Genomic DNA, 12,964 nt, shown 5'->3' on the forward strand with positions numbered 1-12,964 from the left:
ACCGCTGTCTGCCCCATGCTCTTTAACGTCTACATAATTCCTTCAAGATAAATCTACTGAAGGGGTACGCTCTGGTCACTGCTTCCCTCCTCACCATTTCCTGTTCCCCTACAGTCTGGCTTCTACCCCAACCTAAACCTCTAAGCTTTTAAAGGTGGCAAATGAACCCCGCCAAAGATAACCTCCTCTCTATTTTCTTTTCTTTTTTTTTGGCTTAAAATATAAAACATGCTTCATAATTAAAAAATCAAATAGCATAAAAAGACCCATTATTCCTCCTTTCAGACATGATTCCCCTTCACAGAAGCAACGTTTTTTCTTCTAATAATTACTAACACGACATCTAAATATCTATACACTTATACGGCTATTGCTGATTTATCCATTTTTGGTTTTGCTGCAGGTTCCTGCTCTGACAGCTGAACTTTCATCTTTAAATAAACAGCAGCATTCATTGTCATCACCTTTTGGGTTTTAAGATTTGCTGTTCCTTTGAGTTTTTGTCACTCTGTATCACCCCAAAATAAACCGTAAACTCATACAAATGTCTGCAATTAATTTCATTAGTTTGGTTTTACAATTTTTATATGAAAAGTGCTTAAAATATAGTCTTGTTGCTACATATCTTATTTGTTATCCATCCATTTTAAATAATTTTATCTAAATAAGATAATTTTAGATTATTTCAGCACACCACTAGGAAAAATTCCACATCAAAATAGACAAGCTGTGAATAAACTGAATTTTAAAAATATTTTTTACATTGGTCAAAACGATATTAGTAATGTCTTAACCTCTAATATAGTGATTTCCTAGAAAAGTAGCAATTGACAAGTTACTAGGCTCAAAGTTTCTTTCTTTAGTTGGCAAATAATCCACTGAGTGACAGCCATTATATTTCAAATGAGATAAAGTAAATAATACTTAAAAATATATGGGAAGACATTATTGAAGGATGCTATGGAATCATTGTTTTAAAAGTACTCGATGGGCGCAAACTATCCAGGCCTTAAATGGACGATTAGAACTGGAATAAAAGCACAGTTTGGTTAGAACACTCACGGCTAGCACAGCCTCCCGCCACGCATGTGCAGGACACTCTAGCGTGACAGCGCGTTCCCACGGGAAAACGTGGCCACGGGGCCCGGCTCCACCGTGTCACCGGAATATAGAAGCTAGAAAGCTGGAATACGCTTCTCTGTATTTAAAACATAACTATCACGTGCTTAAAGTGTCCTTCTTCTCTGAGAAAACAATCCTGCCAAAAGCAATGTCTTCAGCATTTTGGGCTCCAGCAAAGAGGACACATTTGGCATCTTTGTCACGGAGACCCCCCAATTCACCAGGGGAGCCATGTAAATCCAGATAAGTAAAATTCTAATTTACCTGGGTACCCCATTTTGAACCTTGGCCTGGTACCCATGTGAACATTTAAAGAGGATTAGAGACAGACTGAAGACTTACAGTCTGGCCATTACGCTCTGAAAACATGGCTTTTTATATATGTGAGATGATGAATTTCAGCTGTCCCCCGCGCTTCCAAAAAGAGGATGTGCCACAGCATAACATGTGAATTCCTGCACAGTCTTAAGCACTGTCTTCCTATATGTGCATTTATTCTCCTTACGCTTCGATTTCAGAGTTGATTTTTTTTTTTTAGAAATGTTGTGTCCCAAACATAAGTCTTATGTTCACACTTGCTCTGTCACATACATATTATATACATGACATCCTCCCAAATCCTTTATCCTTAATAATTAGAACTAAGATTGGATCACTACTCATTAAAAATCACTTAAAATGCTTCACAACATAATTAGTTGTGTAAAGAAACCACGTTACTGAAAAGTCCACCAGGAAAGAAATTAATCAGAGGACCCGATGAAGTCAGAAAAATTAATCAAATGAAGGACGCATGCTCAGTATACCTACAATTGCTCCAGCAGCCACAAAAAAAAAAAAAAAAAAAAAAGCATGAAATTTAAATTTCTCTTAGGTAGAAATTATGACTTAATTTATTTTTGTTCCAGCATTCTAAATTTGTGCATTTAAGAGCAGGCTTACTCAATTACAAACATGTACCATTACGTATGAGCCTCCTAGATTTTTTATAGCCAAAGAAATTGTCTCCTGGTCAGCACTTACCTTCGTTAAAAACATACATCTCTCTGCCTAAGTGTCTTGTTAGTAAAGAAACATATCTTATCCTCCTAATCAGCAGCTGTCAATACCTGTAAGACTTTTATTCCTTCTCTTCATGCTTAAAATCTAAGCTTCCTTAGTCTATGACATTCCTCCATATAGCAAAAGCCATTGTGTCAGGCTTGCAGGGTGTTTTAAGCATTTATTCTAACAAGAAATACTTCAGCTGGGTAGGAATATGGAGTCCCCTAACTTATGTCTACCACTTAAAACTTCAAGTTTTGACATCAGATTTTCATTAAGATTCTGCTTTTCCTTCTTGACTAAAGTTTTAGTCATTTACCACGTAAGAAGATGTGTGGTACATGGGAATATTTTTATTGTGACCTGACAATCAATCAATTTAGTGTACTTTGAAAAGCAATTAATTAATGTACTGAATTAGTATCTTAACAGGATAGTCTCTTTAGCTATAATAAGCTTTATAATTAATACATGACGACAAATTTCTTTGTTCGAATGCAATCAAAACATGCTATTGTAGCATCGTGGAGAGACCATTTAATGAGCAGTTCATTAAACAGATGAAATTGAAATGTTTTCTAATCCACCAGTTTGGGTTGTGTGAGGTTTTGTTTACACTTTGTGAAGGCAAAAGTGAGAGAAGCCACAAGGAGCCCTTAATCTCTAAACCAAGTTTCTTTACCCAAATTCTTAATTAATGCTGGCCCAACTTTTCTGTGCAGTCTTGCTTTTGGTCAAGGATTGTTTGATTAGATGCACAGAATCCACTTATGTCAGTATAGGCAAAGGAGACTTACTGAGAGGCTACAGGACTCTTATTCAAGACCCAAAGTCAGCAAACAATAGCTGAGTCCCATGAAAAGGTATCTCCTAATTCCTTTTTTATTCATCTACTTGTTCATCAATTCGACAAATATTGACTACCTGCTATGTGCCAGGTGTCGTCTTAAAAGCCGAGAATAAAATCAGATGAACAAAACTGATGGAAACAAATCATTTTCTTCATAAAGCGTACAGATTAATTAACACACACACACACGCACACACGGATGGGGAAGGCTGCACAATATTTGAGGGGGAAAAGTCCATTCCCTTCGTCTAGACTATAGAGAATGGTGCATGTGTAAAGGTTAAAGGCGGGACTGAGACAGGCCTTGCGAGGGAGGAACACTGTGCTCTCAGGTGCAGCGACGACCCAGCGGAAGCTCCTTCACAGGGCAGTGGCGTCATCGAACCACGGCTCCAGGAAGCAGACTCATGAAGAGCCGGGCGGAGCTCGCGGGCAGGGACAGGTATGAAGACCAGCAGCAACGGTCGCCACACCCTGGTGGGAAGACACGCGGGTCTGGACCGTGGCGGTGAGCGGCGGGAATGGAGCGGAAGTGACTGACAATGCTAGTTGCTGAAATGCTGGCGGCTGTGTGGAGTAGAAGCTGGGGGACCGGAGAGAGACAGGATGACTCTTAACTTTGGAGACATTTAGTTTAAGACGTCACTATACTGCCGGTACAGACATCCAGGCAACAGTTAGAGATGCAGTTTGAGGGGCCAAGAAACTTCAAGACCAGAAATATACGTTTGGGAATCACTGTACAGAAATACAAAGGACTTCTAAGGGGCGGGGCAGAGGTGGGGAAAAGAACTGAAGGATGCCTATCTTTAAGGTTTGGAGAAAAAGGGGTAATAAATGATTCATTGGAGGGTCAGAAGAGCATAAAAATGCAGCAACCTCAACCTAGGTTGCAATAGTGCATCTTCTACGTGACCTGAGGAAAAGTAGAGGAGGAGGAAAGAGGTGGGGGTCAAGGGAATACGTATACAGAAACACACAAAAAGTTGAAATAAGACAGAAGAGGCAAGATGAATGGTTTTAATTAATGAACTGTTATGTTACTAGGTCACATGCATTTCCCTTCTTCGGCAGGGATATAAAATTTATCTTACTCAGTAGTACCCAGTAGGCTAGTTTTCATGGCATAGAGATTTCTAGGCTAAGGTTTGCTATTTTGAATGCAAGGCATTAAACCTAAAATAAAGAAAGAGTAGCCAAACAAAAGATTTTCATCATTATTCTTCAAGCCTTAATTACCTTTCTCCACCACTATCTGAGACCAGCTATTTTTACTCAGATCTTCTAGCCGAAGATGCTCTAATTACCTTGTCCTGAACAGACTCTGCTCATCCCTATTTATGTAGTGCTCTGAACATTTAAAATGCACCAGTAGTTTTTAAAAGATGGTATAATACTACATCGCCCCAATTTAATTAAACGTAAATGTGCTTTTTTCATTCCTACCAAAATGAATACAAGTAAACAGGATTTGCATGTTATATAAAAGTAATAAAACAGGCATTGTTTGTACATCAGAGTCACAGTTCTTTAGAGTCATATAATGTGTCTAATATCACTCTTTCCAGAATAAGAAGAAAATAGGTTTTCCAATAAAAACATGTGACATTTGTTCCGAAAGGGCAATCATTTCCATGAGACATCTTCGGTCTAGATGTGTCTCACAGATAGATAGATTCCCATGAATAGCTTTTCTGAGGAATGATGCTGTGACAATTTCTCTCACGTTCCCAGGGGGAAACGCCTCGCCCAAACAGGGATCTGGGAAGAATACACAACTGCAGATGACATGCCGATTCATCACATGTCATCAGAGCTCAACTGCTTTTTCCCTGGCCAGGGTACCATTTAGCTAAAAAGCAATCGAGAGTCCCCCAAAGAGAACACTGAAGAAATGATTTTAAAAAACAAAACAAAACTATATTACAGAGTAAGAAAAGAATGCTGAGATTCGATAGCATGTAAATCGCATAATTGTATTGGTTCAGAAGAAAAGCAGAGGACTGTGAAACAAAGGCGCAAAGCAGATTACTAAATACAGGTCAAGGCATATTGAAAGCCCGCTGTAGAAAACCGCATTAAAAACATATTCCCTGCCAGGATGCTGGAATTTGGGGGGGGGGGGGACATATAAGGGATCCGGGGCTTTGTTTTACAGCAACATGCTCCTGGAAGTGTGTAGGGAAGACATGGGCTCCCCTCGCAACGAAATGAAACGGCAGAGTCTGTATTACCATTAGCATGAACAATACATATGGAAAATGAGGAAAAAGACGCGCTTTTATTCACGAGGATATAGAGTCTACAGCATAGGGGATGTAGTCGATAATATTGCAATAACTATGTACAGTGTCAGAGAGGTACTAGACTTATTGTGACGAGCACTTCATAAGTTATATAAATGTCTGTTCCTGAAACTAATATGTTGTATATCAACTGTCACTGAAATGTTTTAAATTAAAAAAAAAAATGCTTTCATTTATTCAAGATGTCATAATACTCATACAATTGTTTATGCACTTCCGATTTTAAGACGCTTTTGCAACACAGCCACAACATGCTGTTTCACAGGCAGTGAAAATGCCCTGATGCTAAAGCGCGCCTTCGCGGCCCGGCTCTGCTGCAGGGGGCACGGACACTCACCCGCAGGCGCCTTCTGCCGTTAGAAAACTTGTAACCGTGAGAGAGGGCTCTATCTGGTGGCGTCCGATACAGGACATTAAAGATACTTAATAGTAAATCAAAATTCAGCGACATTTTATGACCCCGATCAGATTACAGGTGCGCTGACTCCCGGTGAGCCCATCGGATTCACGTTGACCTACTCCACTAGCCCGCGGACCGTCAAGGCTATTGCAACCCTCGGGTCTTTCTCGTATCATCGCCTCCACAAGAGCGCCACAACTGTAAACCAGTTTTTTCTGGGTTTTTGTCATTTTTCTTTTTTTTTTTTTTTTGGCGGGGGGGGCACTTTTCTAGATCGTAGCTATAGTAAAAAGAAGGTGCTACATGGGAGTTTTGAAAGTACTGATAACAGTCAAGTAAGAGATGGAGGTTGCCTGTGAGTATCAATTACCCACTGTGGTTGTCCCCTTTAAGCAGTAATAAAAATGGATGGAACGGCTTGCTGGAAGACACTCTTACTTTTTAATATCCATCTATTTTCTGTGGTATCTCTGATGCCTTTTGTTTAAATATTTGTGACAGTATAGCAACAAACATAATTCTGACAGCTTTTTTTCTACTTTTTTAAAATTTATTTTTAACAGGTTTTATCAAAGCAATAAATGCACACAGTTTTAAAATAGTATTAGTAAGCTTCCATGGAAAACAGCAGTATTCCATCCCATTCCGATTCTTTCTCCCCTGATGAATCGTTTTATCTTTCAGCTCTTTCTTTCTGTATTTACCTGCATCCCTTCAACAAACCCCGCGGTGTATGACAGGCATGTATGCAGTGTATGCATGTTACTTAGATGGAACCGTGGCCTGGCCACTTCTTTGGGGCTCTTTCTTTTGGAATGGTCAGTTTTTCCAGAGAAGAATCCCTCTATTCCTTGACTCTACGGGTATAAGTTTGGTTGCTAACATTCTGCCTGTGTTCTAGCTGTCTATACTAATTACATGAACTTTTTAGTGCACCTGTCGCTGATAAACAGTTTTCTATGTCAGGAAATTCACTTGTATATACATTTCAATAATTATGAAGAGCAGTAAGATGAGCACATTTTAATTTATAAACAACTTCCATAGTTTCTGCACATTATTTTTACACATCTTTATTTCAATTAATAGTTTTCAAAAATAATCAGTAGTTCCAGTAAAATAACAAAATATTACATATAAAAGAACCTTGAGTATCTTCTATGTCGGCTCCATCATTATTCAAAATCAAAAGTTAAGAAAAATTCATAGATATCCCAAGAATCCCAGAATGGTATTTTCCTTCAAATAGAAGGCATTCATGCTAAATATTTCCTAACTGGGTATATTTTTCCCCCACTAAAAACCTTTTAGGAAGCCAGATTAACCAAGTGTTGTAGAAACACACACATACAAAACAGGAAATTGTTATGCAACAGGACCATTTTAAGGAAGTCTCCTAATTGTTTTCCCAAAATGCTCTTTTTAACACCAACCATTTGAACAACAAAATCTTCTCATAATGCCTTATGTATCTATCTGAGAAGCAACCACCGAGATACTCTGAAGGTACAGGGAGGCAAAAACCAAGCGCTAAAAGTAAATGAGGTGAGAAGATTGAGCAGTTTAGGAAATGCAGAGTTTCAAAGGACGTGAGAGCTTTTGTACCTTTCCCAAGCTCTGGTCCCTGCCCTAGATTTTGGCTTAGAAAACACTAAGAAAACCAGAAGTATATTTACGACAGGAAATGCTTGTTCTTCAGGTTAGATCACTAAGGTTGCTCTTCTAAGAAATCAATTTTCAGTGCGTTCTACTCAATTACAGCAAGAGACTTATAAAAAACAAATGACAAAAAAAGCGACTTGGTCTTCAGTTGTAGCTGCAGGTAAAAAACGTGCAGTCTCAGTGATTCGTTTTTCCCATTTAATCATCAACCGACATGTACCAGATAGTTTTGGGGAGCCCCGAGGCCTGATGGGTAGTGAGTTTTTCCGCTGGAAGTCGGGGTTGTTGTGCCTCCCCCCTCCTTTTCAAGCAGGGACTAAGCTTTGCCAAGAAATAGAACTAGGGACAGTTAGATCTGCATCAGATGGAAATTCACCCAGATTTCCATTGGGTAGATCACTTAACCTCTCCGGACATCACTTCTCGGTTTTAAGAGATTTGGGTTAAACAATCCCCAAACTCCCTTCCAGCTCCAAAATTTTTTAATTACATGACTGTGACTCTAAAGAGTCCAGAAGTTATGAATCTAACTAACATTTATAATATTATAACATATGACTGTAAAGAAGAGTCCAAAGGACAGAGATTAAAAACAGAGAGAGAAGGCCAAGGAAGTGACAAGTGACATACGTTTCAGCTTTGATTTTATTTTCTCACATGAAACAAAACTACAACTGCGGCCCCCTCCACTGCTCACAGCGGCCACCGTTCCCACACGGACTGGGCACTGCGTTAAACGGTGTATGAACTTTATCACTTCGTCTTCACGAGAAGTCTATGGGAAAATTACTATCATTATTCCTGAGGCAACAGAGGCTCAAAATGGTAGCCCGAAGTCACACCGGTTGGAGCTGGAACTCAAGCCAATGCGCATTTGATGCCAAAACTCACGACTAAGAATCCATGTTTCCAGATGTCTATGTAAGCTTTCTAATTCTATATGAAATGAAATAACCTCACCACTATAAATATCCAAGTATTTGATATTTATAAAAATAGAATAAGAAGCGATGATCCACATGGTACTCTTTACTGTATCAAAATAGACCTCTAGTATTCCCTAAGTGTTCTAAGTCATATCAACTATACACACCAATTTGACAGCCTCTGACGACTGCAATTATCTTTCTACTGTGCTATAATTGTTTAATTGTTGATTCACATAAAATGATCAGGTGTTTTAAACATGAATTTCTAAGTTCTATAAGACAGCACTAAGAATATATTTACTACATTATAATCGAAGCCGCGTCCTAGATCATAATGCAGTATACGTGGTAACTGAGCTTACATAAAGGAACTTGTTTTTAATATTTTCCCAATTCTACCGAGCCTGTTACATGGTGCTATTTTGGCCTTTCATAAAATTGAAAGAAAACACCGTGGGATGAATAATCACAGCTTATTAATATGAATAGAAAGCATACGAATATTATCCGAAAGGAATTTAGAAAATAAGGAGAAGCTCTTTGTTGCAATACATTCCATTGCATGTCCCCAACTAGCATTGGCCAGGAGATCATTCCTCTGGGCAGAGAGCCCTACTACACGGAGGAAATATAGAAATCAATGGAAATTATTATATCAAATTTACACCTTGGTCTTACAGGAGATAATAGTTATCAAAGAATCAATTCTTGGCTTTTATGAGGAGAAAATAATGCTAAATAGTCACAATTAAAATTCCATTTTAGTTAACATACGCCTATTCCCAATAGTTAAAAAATTCAATAAATCTCACTTACTGATTAAATTTACTGAAGTCTATGTTATTACTTAACGAGAAATCATGAAAAGGAAGATTTTAAAACATATTTGATTTCAACAAGTTCTCTTGATCAATTATCACACCTAACCAACATGTGAATATTACCTACATAATCACATAAAATTAATGTTTATCGAAGCATATGCATATTTCTATAAATAGGTTTACATATAAATTTATGTAGGACCTCAGTCTTCTTTAGCTAAATCATTTTACTATTACCAAATTTCAATACAAAGTAAAAAATACAAATTAATTAGTTCAAAGCTCAAGAAACGGAAAGGGCTAAATTATGACATCTTTTCCGAGCAAAATCAGAAGTTTAAAAATACAGAATAAAAATATAAAACTGGTTTTCTAAAGATTATGAAAATAATATCCATGAAACTAACAGGATCTTGAGACAAATCAAGCCTGTAAGGCAATGTGCTCTCAGGGATTTTATTGTCCCTTCTGGGAGACACTGCAATAATCATGGTGTAGTTAGTTAGTACCTCTGAGGCAGAAAGCAGCACAGAAAATTAACACGAAGGCGGTCCCTGTCAGAGCTGCTAATACCGTGACACGCAGCCCCCTGACACTAATGGAGATGCTCAGCCTCAGATGAAGTGGCTAATCAGATTTTGAGTTAAACAAATCAATAGCCAGCCTACACGAGGTGCTTGGAATCTTTTGTTCAAATGACAAGGCTGCTGCTCTTTCTAAGCAGTCTTTGTTGGGCTGAGAGAGAGAGGGAAAGAGAAAGAGCGAAAAACAGCAAGGGAACCTGCAAGAAGCTGCCAACGACAAAAGGGCGAAGAGTGGGAGGGGACGAGGAGCACCATAGGCTCAGAGAACCAGAAGTCAGGTGACAAAAGGAGGAAGATTAAACTCATACGACACAGAAAAACGAGAAAACCAATGGGACGAGGGACGAATGCGAAACTAAGAATGTACCCGAAACACGGCGGAGTTATAAGGAAGGGCCGAGAGCCAACGTGCAAGGCAGTGGGCTGGAGCACACACGGCACTCGTTACCGTCAGTGCTGTATCCGATAAAGGAGGAGAGGCCATGTGTACGTAATTGGGACATGGCGACTACACGATGGAGCAGCTTAGGCGAGACAGCTACAGGTGACCAGACGTTATTCTAGTTGTACTCAAACAGAATTCTATTAAAAATATTTGAAAAACATAAAATCTCGTATATGTTGTAACATACCCACGGTTCACCCTTGGGTATGTCTTGCCTGTGGTAGAAGTGATCAGAGAGACGCTCTTCTGGGGGCGGGGGTCTATGTGTGTGTTGGAGAAGGCTGACCGAGTGTATATACTATGACCTAGCTATGCAAAGAATATAATTTTTTCTTGTTTTCAATAACTTACATCATTTTGCTCTTAAGCATCCATTTCTCCCAATAATGATAGATGTGAATCAGGTTGAGGGTTATTCCAAATTTACCAACGAAAGATAATTTAGTTTAAAGCAACCTCTCTGATAAATAAGACACTCAATTAAAAGTCCAACTTCTTTAAGGACTCTCTCCGACCCCTCTTCTACCTTGGGGTGACAACTAGTTCCAAGGAAGAGACCGAGTTGTCTCATGGTCATGGGAGAGAGGACAGATTTCTATAGATTTACATATCGATTTTCCAGTTTTGCTCCTAATACATATTCAGGAATTCCTAGGATTTAGGACATCCTATTTCTTTCAGAAAATCCACTTTGATTACTATTTCGCACAGACAAAAAATGCATTTAATTTAAAACTCGGTCTTGAAAGTATTAAACTTTGTCCCAGAAATTCTACTGCTAAGAAGTTATCACGTTGACAAATTCACGTGCGTGCAAACGAAGTAAGTTTAGGGTTATTTCCTGTAGCATTATTCGTTAAGCGGAAGATTAGAACTGAACTGTCCACCAATCAGATAAGGTTACTGTATTCAATAAAAAAATGAGGTAGTTTACATATACTGATGCGAAACTATACAGCAAGACATACGTGACAAAAGCCAGGAGTGCAGAGTGTAAACGACGCATCTTTTGTGCACACAGAACTGAATGACAGAAAGAAAGGGTGGTGGCGGCTGGTGGGAAAGGAGAGCGAGAAGATTTACGTGAGGTTACACCCTTCCGCACCCTTCGATTTGCTACTAAACATGTAACTACTTAAAAGAGGCAAGGCTAAGCAACCGACTCCTGCATTTGAGGCTGCATCTACCCGCACCCTGAAATAATGCGTGCCGGCGACTCCCCGGGGCGGGGGGGTGGGGGCAGGAGGGCCCCGGAACCGCGGGAACAGGGCCACGGTACTCGGGACAAAAACGTGTTGTTGTGCCGTGGCTTCGCTGTAGAAAGTGGGCGGGGTTTCGCTTCCTGGTACATGTCCGTTGCGTGAATTTGTGAGACTGGGAGGAGGTCAGCTGGAATAATGAGATGTCACACACACACACGCACACACATGTCAGGGGGAGACCAGCTTCCATCAAACGCTGACAGGGTGGAAGAGTCCATGGACCACAGCGAACACTCACGATTAGCCTTACATGCCCTGCTGGAGGGTCCCACATCCTTTGGGGAACTTCAGCAGCCTCCTGGGGGGCAACTCAACTCTCCTAACGGGAGGATGAGGGGTGTAGTAGGTGATAAATGCGACGAGTGAAGCTGGTTCCTGACCCGAGCTGCTTTCCCTGCAGAAAGTAACGTTCCTCAGTAGGCAGGACTCGGCAAAGACGTACCACACAGGTGACTCGCCCAAGCCTCCCGTGACTTGTTGGTGTGTAAACCGAAACCCGCTCCCTTCCTCTTGGCTATGGAAAGGGTGAGTAAGGGTCCAGGAACCTTCTGAACATAGGTCCCAGACAGTAAAGTCACAGCGACGGCAGAGTGACAGCAAACGTGCGTACAGAGGAGAGAAGGAGAAGGCGGTTTAAAAGGACGTCCTGCCGGGCCAAAGTCTTCGGCTGCTGGCGGTTCTCTCACTGGCCAGCTTTGACCTTCACGTTGACAATGAAAACCAAGGAAACAATTAGCGTTATTAAATTTAATCATCTTTGGAGAGAAAACAGTCTAGTGGTTAAGATTCTGAAACCAAGTATAAATAGGCCCAAGTCTCCAGAGAATCATTTCATTTCACAGAGAAAACCATAAAAACCCTCTTGTAAATTATAATTACTCTGTAGAAATTATCTCGGAGGAACTTTCTTCCCTGATAAAAACAACAACAACAAGAATACAACGGGGATGAGATGAACGGTGTCAAGGTCTGCCAACCGGTTCTGCTGTGCTTTAAATAGTAGCAAAACAGAACGAACTTCCCTCCCTACCATGTTCTTATTTTGCAAGAAACGGCATCTATTGGCCCAAGGAGAAAACAGTCCATCAACACAAAAGTGGCCCGGCTGAGGCGGCTGTGGCTTTATCTGCAGGAGCCCATCAACAGACATAAGCCCACTTAATTCTACAAAAACCCTTCCGAGCCTCCAACAGAGTATTATTTTTCAACGGCAAAAAACAGATCGATGCCATTTTCTCTTTTAAAAAAATTATACACAATCGATGTTCTAAATATAAACTCTCAAAAAATACTAGACTGCAATGAAGAGAAGTCACAGAAAAGTAAAACTATTTCTTGAAAAATAATATCTAAGTAAAAATGGCAACTTCCAAGAAGTATTTAAATTCCAAAATAAAGGTGAAACAGATTAAGTCTTGAAATGAAATGTCAAGTTGGGAGTTTGGAGAAACTTCAATCGTTTATTTAAAAATAAAAGTAGATTTTACTGTTAAAGGTTGTGTTCTGCCTATGAAGTTATTATTACGTTTGACACTG

General features: G+C 39.8%; 1 protein-coding gene across 8 annotated transcripts in view; it reads right to left on the bottom strand.

Annotated features, from left to right (window-relative positions):
- Positions 1 to 12,964, bottom strand: part of RABGAP1L (RAB GTPase activating protein 1 like) — a 376,617-nt gene that overhangs the window by 213,413 nt on the left and 150,240 nt on the right. The gene's annotated exons all lie outside the window — the stretch shown is intronic.

The sequence above is a fragment of the Rousettus aegyptiacus genome, unplaced genomic scaffold (assembly GCF_014176215.1).
Source record: "Rousettus aegyptiacus isolate mRouAeg1 unplaced genomic scaffold, mRouAeg1.p scaffold_m13_p_17, whole genome shotgun sequence".
Lineage (NCBI taxonomy): Eukaryota > Metazoa > Chordata > Mammalia > Chiroptera > Pteropodidae > Rousettus > Rousettus aegyptiacus.